The 9793-nt window shown below is 30.8% G+C and overlaps 1 long non-coding RNA gene across 1 annotated transcript; it reads right to left on the bottom strand.

Moving 5' to 3' along the window:
* Positions 1 to 390: 390 nt before the first annotated feature.
* Positions 391 to 3365, bottom strand: LOC145323397 (uncharacterized). The gene is made up of 4 exons (XR_013880950.1): positions 2481 to 3365; positions 2223 to 2255; positions 1063 to 1159; positions 391 to 474 (listed from the first exon to the last, which is right to left on the bottom strand). It is a non-coding gene; the product is annotated as an uncharacterized LOC145323397 (long non-coding RNA).
* Between the last annotated feature and the right edge of the window lie 6428 nt (positions 3366 to 9793).

Raw genomic sequence — 9793 nt, forward strand, 5'->3', positions numbered from 1 at the left:
GGGGGGGGGGGGCAAAATCGAAAATCCCCCCTCCAAACATACAGAAAGACATCTTGTTTCTTTATTATAAGGATTTAATTCGTCATTTGACTGTTGTATTTTTATTACTAAACTAGCGGCTGCGCCCACAAGAGGCCTCTAGGAGCACTTTTGAGGGACGAAAAGGGGGATCATATTCGACCTACACTTTCAATTTCAAAAAGAAAAAGTTGAGAGCAATTTTTGGGTTACCCTCAGGACCTATGAAACCTTCACTGTAAAGAAAGTTTAGCTTTTAAAGAGATTCTACGGTACACATAAACATACAGAGACAGACAAACATCCTATTACTTTTTATATATAAGGATTACATAGCTGTGCTTCTTTTTATTCTTGGACCTGATTTTACTTGTTTTTGATGAAATATATCCCTTTTATAAGTTTTGTTGATAAAATTCTTCCAATTTCAGTCTTTATTACGTTGATGATTTTTTTCTAAAGTAAAAAAAAAAAACTAAATAAATTGTCGAAATAAAAATATTCTTAATACTAAAAAAGATCAATAATCTTTGAAAACAAAAAATGATTTTGTTCAGTGACAAAACAAATTAAAAAGGAATAAAGATTTAATTTAAACTTCAACAATATCCATAAAAACAAAATTAGACGATAGCTAGGAAGGACAAACGAACGTCAAAACTTAATAAGCAAAGAACAGAAATGTATAAACAATCCCAAAATCAAACTCTAAAGAAATGGGACCATAATAAAATTTCATTACTAAGCTACTACTTTTGTTATTTTATCAAGTACATTGACAATAATGACATCCCTACGACTTTTGTAAATAAGAACAAACAAGGATGACAACATTCAAAGGAAGCGAAACCTTCAAAAATAGGGTTTATGGCTTTTAAACATGCATATACGTCGTATGAATCTTTACTAAAAATTTCAGCTGTGTATCTTCAACAACAGCCGAGAAAATGACATTTCGTCCGTAGTGTCACGGACTGGTGAACTGACTGACGAACAGACAAAGTTAATCATAGAGTAGCTTCGCCAATAGAAAATATACAATACCTTACTTAATTGATCTGTCAAGAAAAATATTTTAAGGGAGGTTCCCCTACTCTCTGAAAAGAGCGAGTAACTCCATCTGTGTAAATATCTCTCCATCCTAATTCAACAACATTCTTTCTTTTAAGCTACTCTATAATTCACTTCGTCTGTCCGTCCGTCAGTCAGTCTGTAACGCAATGTGGGAAATGTGATTTTATCTGATGATATTCAAGATAGACGTCAGATTTTTTTGTAAAGATTCCCTATAACCATGATCGTCTAGTATGTAATTGACTTTGTCCGTCACGTCGGTCTGTCAGTCAAGCTATAAAATATAAATATTAAAGATATTTAAAAAGGTTTCGTGATTATTCCTAAAATAAGTCTACTCTTTTTTTTAAAATGCCCTTTAAATATAATTCGTTTTTCCCATCTTTGTTTTTTGTGCTTCGCTACTTTATGGATGTTGTTATCCTTGTTTCTCCCCTTGTCAAAGGACCGGATGAGCCCCTAGAAGCCATTAGTATAAATAAATTGAAATCTACCTTACGGGATGACTTGCAACTTTTTTTTAGCAAGAAAAGGATGAATACATTTATGAAAAGGGTGTTTAATCGATCACGCGAAATATTCACTTTCAGTAGATGCTTGCCCAAATATCACAAAAACAAGTTTTTGAGAAGAAAAAAAACTCAAATGCGAGTTTATAACCTGCAGGTATGATGATTTACTATACTAAAGGGCTAATTTTGTTTATCAAAACTGGGGAGGTATTTTTGCTGAGACTGAAGAGTGTCGGAAAGGAAATTTCAGTGGAATTTTTTTTAGATATACTATCAAGTTTGGCATATGTGATTTTGCAGGTTTTATAGCTTTTAATAAATATATAAGATATTGCTGTTTTTATCATATTTTTTCCGCAGTTCTAGAGGAACATCATCTTTTTATGTACTTTTTCTCCATATGCTTGCGCGAACAGCGTTAAGAAAGAAAAAAATACATTTCCTCCCCCCCCCCCCAAAAAAAAATTACACATTCTCTGGATTTCACTTATAAGTTGAATTTTGATTGACTGGCCCATTAAGTTGTGTGTTTAAACGGTTCAACCTCTATCAGCCATTGTCTTATCCCTTTAGATATCTGGGTGCAGCCAATATTAAAAAGTTAAAGAAAAAATGTGCCTGGTTATTTTGCTGTCTACCTCAATATCAGAACTATTAGCGGTAGCTGTGCTTAGTGCCCTAGGAAAATGGGGATAGATGTCACAGCTGTTGGCCTACCTATTCTATTGACGTCATAGTAAAGAAAAAAAGAGAAAGGGAGGGGCGAAAGAAACCCACTAGAAAAATTGGGGTGAGTATTTCCTTAAGCAAATAAAACAGGTAGGTCAAAAGCAGTGATATCAATCCCCTTTTTGCTGGGGCACTAGAGACAGCTACCTATTAGCAATTATAAATGGAACTACTAGAGTATTATATTCTTCATCATTTCTTAATTCTTTTATTTCATATGGATTTATTAATTCTTTGTTTAGAACAGTTTCTACAATATTTTCATTGCAACATTTGGTTTCACTTAAGCATGTTTGACTCATTGATTGTTTTATAACTAATAGTGATAATAGAAAAAATATTTTTAACATTTTAAGCCTGAAACAAGGATGACAACATCCATAAAAGCGAAGCACTGAAACGGTAGGACAAACGGACATTAACACTTATATAGTGTCAGAATTGAATAATCAGAATATAAATGTATAAGAGTCGAAGCAAAATTGTAAGTAAATTTGTTGAAAAACTGCATAATACAAGATAATATATATGGACATACTTACATTTTTAGGACTTGATTATAGAGTTTCTTCGCTTATAACATTATACTTTGTTGTCCCAGGAATCAACATACCAAAAATCAGATCAATCGGATGATTAGATCACATAAAAACTTGTTGTTAAAAGAGTAAAAAAATCAACATGTTTAAAATGGACGTACGGACATTCTCGTAAGGATTATAGAGTTGCTACGCTTTCTAAATCGTACCTAACTTCTAAAGGAATCACCTTGCAAAGTTTGAAATCGATAGGACAATTCTAATATGCCTAAATTAACGAGTAAAAGCTAACTATCTCGGACGTACGGACGGACGTACGGACAGACCCTAATTATAGAAAAGCTTCGCTATTAAAAATGATAGAGCTATCTGTGTGTAGGTAATAAAATATCTGGATGTTAGAGTAAAACACTAGAGGGTGTATCTCCCCATCACAGCGTCCTTGTGCCGACTCTCAATTGGGTCATTGAAAATCGACCAATTGTGTCGATTATATTACTACAGTGAAGTAGCAGAAAATAGTTTGGTAGCAGACAAAAAAGGTCATTGAAAAAGGGAGGGAGGTATTTGTCAAAATACACATATATACAATAGATATGTTATCTCGATAAGGGGGAGAGGTTAAAATATGTTTTAATTGTTTACCCATATAAAAACCCATATTTTGGGTGTGAAATGTAAAGAAATACCTTGTATTGAAAAACCAAGGGTATTAATTCATGTTGCGAAAATGTTTTTTGGGAAGTAACAAAAGTTCAAGTGATATTCACCCCCCCCCCCGCAAAAAAGTTGTGACATCAAAGCTTTGCTAGTTATGTATGTTGTCATCATTGTTTTACGATCAATTTTAGAACATTAACAATGTGGTTAAAGAGAATACAGAAAACCCTTTCAAATCATTTTTTCAACCCTTTTTCACTTTGAAAGTTTAACTAGAACTGAAAAGAGTTTAAGAGTTTGTTATATAAATAATTTAGAAGAAAAAAATCAATTTCCCCACAGCAACATTTGACCTCCCCCCCCCCCCACTCTTCTTTCTATATTTATCTTAAATGAAGAAACTTTTAACTGTCTGTATGTTTGTTAGTTAAGTCTCTGACCATAACAAGAATATATATGAACGAAAAATTAATCTTCCCCCAACTTAATTTTTGTTGAAAGAAAAATTGCAAATTAAACTTTATGATAATGTTATCATTTCTTATGTAAAAAATAAGTCTGTTTAAATTATAAAGTATATTATCAAAAAATAGTTGGTTTTCCGATAAGCACGATCTTAGTGATATGGTACAGATCTCAAGCTGAGCTTCGTATTTGTTCATTTTTCACTTTTCATTTTTAAATTAAATAGGGAAATAATATTAAAAATGTCTAAGGTACATTTAATATTAAAGTCTTTAAAAAATCAGCCAATAATTAAAGATAGTCTTTTCTATCAGGGGGAGTTCCTTATTTCTGGAGGAGGGTGACCCCCCCCCCTTTTCCCCCCTTCCAAAACATAAGCTGAAAAGTGACAAGTAGAGATATATTCCCTAAAAAGCAGAGATCAAAAAGGTCCAGCGGTTGTAGAAACCTTAAGCTACACCCATACATACTTTAAAAAAACTGCCCTTTTAATAAAGTGGGTCTTTTTTTATAACAGGGGTTCAATATAACGGAAGCTAACTACTGGGATATGAAAATAACCACATTGCATTGCTAAAAATGACTTGCAAGTAATTTCTTGCCATCTCTCTATCTATTTTGCAAGAAACACTTTCTTTTTCTATATCTATCTAACTACCTGCGTTTTTAATTTATGATAATTTTACCTCACCTCAAGAGAAAGGGGGGGAGGGGAGCTTACCTCCCATCAAAATAGACTTGATTTTATACCACCAACCCCAAATAAAAAGCTTGGACGTCCTTGCATGCTATCACTATATTTTTGATATAACCTACATATGTATTTCAACATTTCATATTAAAATATTACTACCCCTTTTCTTTTTCTCTAAAAAGTTTTCCCATTTCCACCGTCCATAATACGTTTGCAAAATTTGAAAAGTATTGCTTTTTAAAAGCGAAGCTTTTCTATAATTAGGGTCGGTCCGTCCGTCCGTACGTCCGTCCGTCCGAGATAGATAGCTTTTATTCGTTAATTTAGGCATGTTAGAATTGTCCTATCGATTTCAAACTTTGCATGATGATTCCTGTAATAGTTGGGTACGATTTAGAAAGCGTAGCAACTCTATAATCATTACCAGAATGTCCGTACGTCCATTTTAAACATGTTGATTTTTCTACTTTTTTAACAACAAATTTTCAAGTGTTCTAATTATCCGTTTTATCTGATTTTTGGTATATTGATTCCTGGGAAAACAAAGAACAATATTATAAGTGAAGCAACTCTATAATCAAGTCCAAAAATGTAAGTATGTCCATAAACATTATCCTGCTTCAAGCAGTTTTTCAACAAATTTATTTACAATTTTGCTTCGACTCTTATACTTTTAAATTCTAATTATTCAGTCCAGATACTATACAAGTGTTAATGTCCGTTTGTCCTACCGTTTCAGTGCTTCGCTTTTATGGATGTTGTCATCCTTGTTTATTAAATTTTTCTTATAAATTTAAGATTAAACAAAGATTTAACGACATCCATAAAAGTGTTTCAAAATCATATTTATTTCTTCTAGATAAATACTTGTAAATGGAATACTGTTTCTCGTATTCATTCGAATCCGGTGGATAGGAACCGGTTCTCATCCATACGAAAAAACTATGTCTAGCATCGTATTATATCCAGTTTTCTACGAGTATAGAAATGTACAATCATAAGATTAAAACCAGTTTTTTTAGCCCGTGCCTTCGGCATCTCGGGGCTAAAAAACTGGTTTTAATCTTATAATTGTACATTCTATATCCGCGGAAAGCCGTTTATAATACGATGCGAGAAATAACTATTCCAGTATGGCTTTGAAACCGATTGATATACGCTGGATTATAAATTGTAATTGTTTAAATTTGGTTTCTTTTTAATTTTTGCTTTGTGCACTCAGATAAATAATCTTTAATTGTGTCACCTTTGAATGAAAGCAATTTAAATTTGATGTTATTTTGCTTTTCATATTAATCTTTTTATAGAATATTCAATTTATAAGCTTTTCTATACTAAGGGTCCATACGTCCGTTACAGTTGGCTCTTTTCGTTTATTTAAACAGGTTAGAATTATCATATCGATTTCAAACTTGGCATGCTGATTCCTAAAACATTTAGTTGCGACTTAAAAAGCGAAGCAACTCTATAATCGTTACCAGAAAGTCCGTACTTCCATTTAATACAAGCTGATTTTTTACTGTTTTGACAAAAAAATTGTATGTTAAAACTATCCTATTCATCTAATTTTTTTAAATACTGATTCCTATTACAACGAGGTACAATGTTATAAGCGAAGCATATCATAATCAAGTCCTAAAAACGTCAGTATGGCATTAAACATGATCATGTATTTAATCAGTTTTGCAACAAATTCACTTACAATCTTGTATAGACTTATGCATTAATATTCATCTTATTCAGTTCTTACACTCTACAAGTGTTAATGTTCGTTTGTCCTCCCATTTCATATCTTCGCTTTTAAGATGTTTTCATCCTTGTTTAATACACTAATAATACTAACATATCCCTGACATAAAGTAACTTTTCAATAAGATTTATAATTCCTATTATTTATAGATTGCACTTCTTTTTTATTAGTTTTATGAGAAATGAAGTTTGGTAAAATTTGCACGATGACTTGCAAAAAGAGGGGCGAGGCTTATCCGCAATTTGTTTGCTTTTGATAATTTTTTTGCTTAATATTAATTATCTAAAAAGACTGTTCTAAATCTTTCATTTTCTTGAATTTGGTAATAATCGAACAAAAATTTAAGTGTAATAACAGCCCAATGTCCCCTCACTCCCTGTGTTATTTGGAACATTTATTGCAACCACTAAAGGACACAGACACACACTAAATACATAATATACATTAAATCGTCCCGCCCTGGAAAAATTTTGATAAAATTTTTGCCCCCAGCCAGACTGTGGTTGATCAATGCAAACAAAATGACCCATGCAAAATATTTTTTCTGTAATGCAAAATTGCGACCATACAAGCACTGCAAAGTTTTTGAAATCTGCAAATAGGCCTGTTTTTAGTGATTTTGTGTGATCTCTTAAAGATTTTCAATTCTAGTGTGTCGATATAAACCCGAAATTTACCAAAAAATGGGGGCAGTCTCTGTTATAACAAATTTGGGACGATTTAATAAACATATATAACATTTTGTACAAGTCAGAGATCTAAAGGATTAAGACAACAGCCGATATATTGATGTACAAAATGATACACAAAATTGTCCCTTCTAAAGATTATAATTAATAGTTGAAACGTTTGGAACCCAATCAAAATGTTTGCTTCATTAGGTTGAGTGAGTGACAATATGTTTTAACCACTTATTGTAACCCAGAAGGGGTAATTTTGTTCATCATTGGAGAAGTACGCCATTGTCTTATCCCTTAGATCCATGCTACTTTGTGTAAGTCAGTCAGATAAAGTAACAAAGCTCCTCTTCGATATTTGAAGTTGTATAGTGTCAAATCAAAACTAAAAAGCAAAATTTTTTTCTCTAAAAGTATTTTAGTGGAAAAGATGTTTTATCTATCAACATACCTTGTAAAATAAAACATATAAATCCCCTATAATATGGTATAATTTAACTTTTATGTCATCATTTCTGTGTTATAATTCATAGTTTGCGCCTGTAGGCAGCTTCATTACTATCAGTACACAATGATAAAATTACATTAATTAAGCTGTGTCTCTACCATTTTGGAGTAAAAATGTATGTATGTGCAATGATTAAATACATGATTCTTAATATGGTTATATTTTATCCTAATACTGTAATGAAAAATATATCAGCTAAGCCTCTAGAATACTCAATGACTTGAGATACAATGGGACTAACTTTCCTTGGCGCAAATTATCTACGGAGGGTGAAGATACCCTCACCCAAAAAAGTTCTTGGACCTATAAGAAGCTTAACTGTGAAAGATAATAAGATCAGTTCAACGATTAACATGATCTATTACTACAGACAAAAAAACTTACTACTTTGTATGATAGGATGTCGGTTTTAATTTAGATTAAATAGTTAACTAGGAATACATAACAATAAAAGATGTTTATATATAAAAACACGTATATTTAGAATTAAAAGTACATCAAGATTTAAAACTGATCATAAAGCTGCCTTGCTTATATTTCTATTTTAAAAGATCAAATTAATAAGATATTTTCCCATAACAATAGTTTCCATCATATTACTTCTGCACCACGAAAAAAAACTTTTTGATGCATAATTTAGGTTAGGAATAGCTTGCAGGCAAAGAATATCATAGGGATATAATTTCATGTAGGGACTTGAGTTATATATTTTTCAAGAAATAAATATAATAGGGGGGGGGGGGGGGGGGTTATTGGTCCAAAAAAGATTTATGAGTAAAAAATGATAAAACTATAATGAATGATGTTGGTTTCAAATTCAACTGCAGTTAAATAATGCAAAAAATATATAAATTGCAGAAGTTATGATGACTTGCATTTTTTAATAGTACTATTATAAAGGGGTTTACACGTCATACAATTCAAAATTACCAAGATTTTTAAATGCATTCTAAATTTACACACATTTCCTGATCATGTTTTAAATATTCAATGAAATTTTAGTACAAATGTACAAATAAAAGATGTATATAAAACACACCTATTTAGAATTAATAGTAGATCAAAATTTTACAATTTGTATCAAGTTTAAAATTAATGATTATATTTACATTAATAAAAACCTTTTATTGGTGTTGTTTACAATTTCAATCAATTTCGCTACTTTCTTTTCTTTCATTATCCAAATTTTTAAAAGCATTCTAAAACACACATTTCATGATTATGTTTTAAGAGATTTAACAAAATTTAAGTACAAATATACAAATAAAAGATGTACATATACAGCATGACCCTCGAAAAAGTATTTTTAAGCATCTGCAGCCCTTATTTCTCAATGAATTATTAAAAAATGCATATGTCCTTGTTCTCCATAGTATTCCACGTAAGTAGATATAAAAATATTTTTTTTACCTCCATTAACACCGGAGATTTTTAGAGCTAAAGTTTTGAAAAAGTGACTGAGAAAAAGAATTTTTTTTGTTTCTCTTATTTTTTGGATGGTTATATTATGTTTTTCTGGCAATTGAATAATGAGACACAAAGAAAAACAAGTTAACTAAATATTTCTTTTTTATTCCACCAAAAATATAAATTTTTAATGGCAAAAAATACTACTGAATGAATTGATTATTTGCAAATTTTAGGTTATTTATTAACCCTTATTTATAGAAAAGGATTAATTATGACAGTTGCTCCGCCTACTTTTCTGACATCTCAATTATTTAATAAGGGGTAAATTAAGCTTTTTAGACTAAAAAATCATTATGTTTTATTTTTATTTTCTTTATAACTTGTTTGTTATTAAAGTTAGGATTGTGAAACAAAAACAATTTTCCTGCTATATTCATAGAGATTTATTTGGTTTTTTAATCTTAAACAATTTTGCCTAATAAGTAAGTTTTTCAAAATATCATTAAACTAAAAAGACTCAAAAAATATGTGTAAAAAAATGCTTTTTACTCAAAAACTAAATTTTTTATTTCATTTTTGTATAAAGTTTCTGCTAGTAACAAAAATAAAAGGATTTCTAGCTTAATTTTGCTAAAAAAGTCGTATCATGTTAAAAGTTACTTTTTCCTCAGTTGCACTTTTTCAAAACTTTAGCACTAAAAATCTCCGGTGTTAATGGAGGTAAAAAAAATATGTTTATATCTACTTACGTGGAATA

This window comes from Acartia tonsa, chromosome 6 (assembly GCF_053477335.1).
Source record: "Acartia tonsa isolate MP-2025a chromosome 6, ASM5347733v1, whole genome shotgun sequence".
Taxonomy (NCBI): domain Eukaryota; kingdom Metazoa; phylum Arthropoda; class Copepoda; order Calanoida; family Acartiidae; genus Acartia; species Acartia tonsa.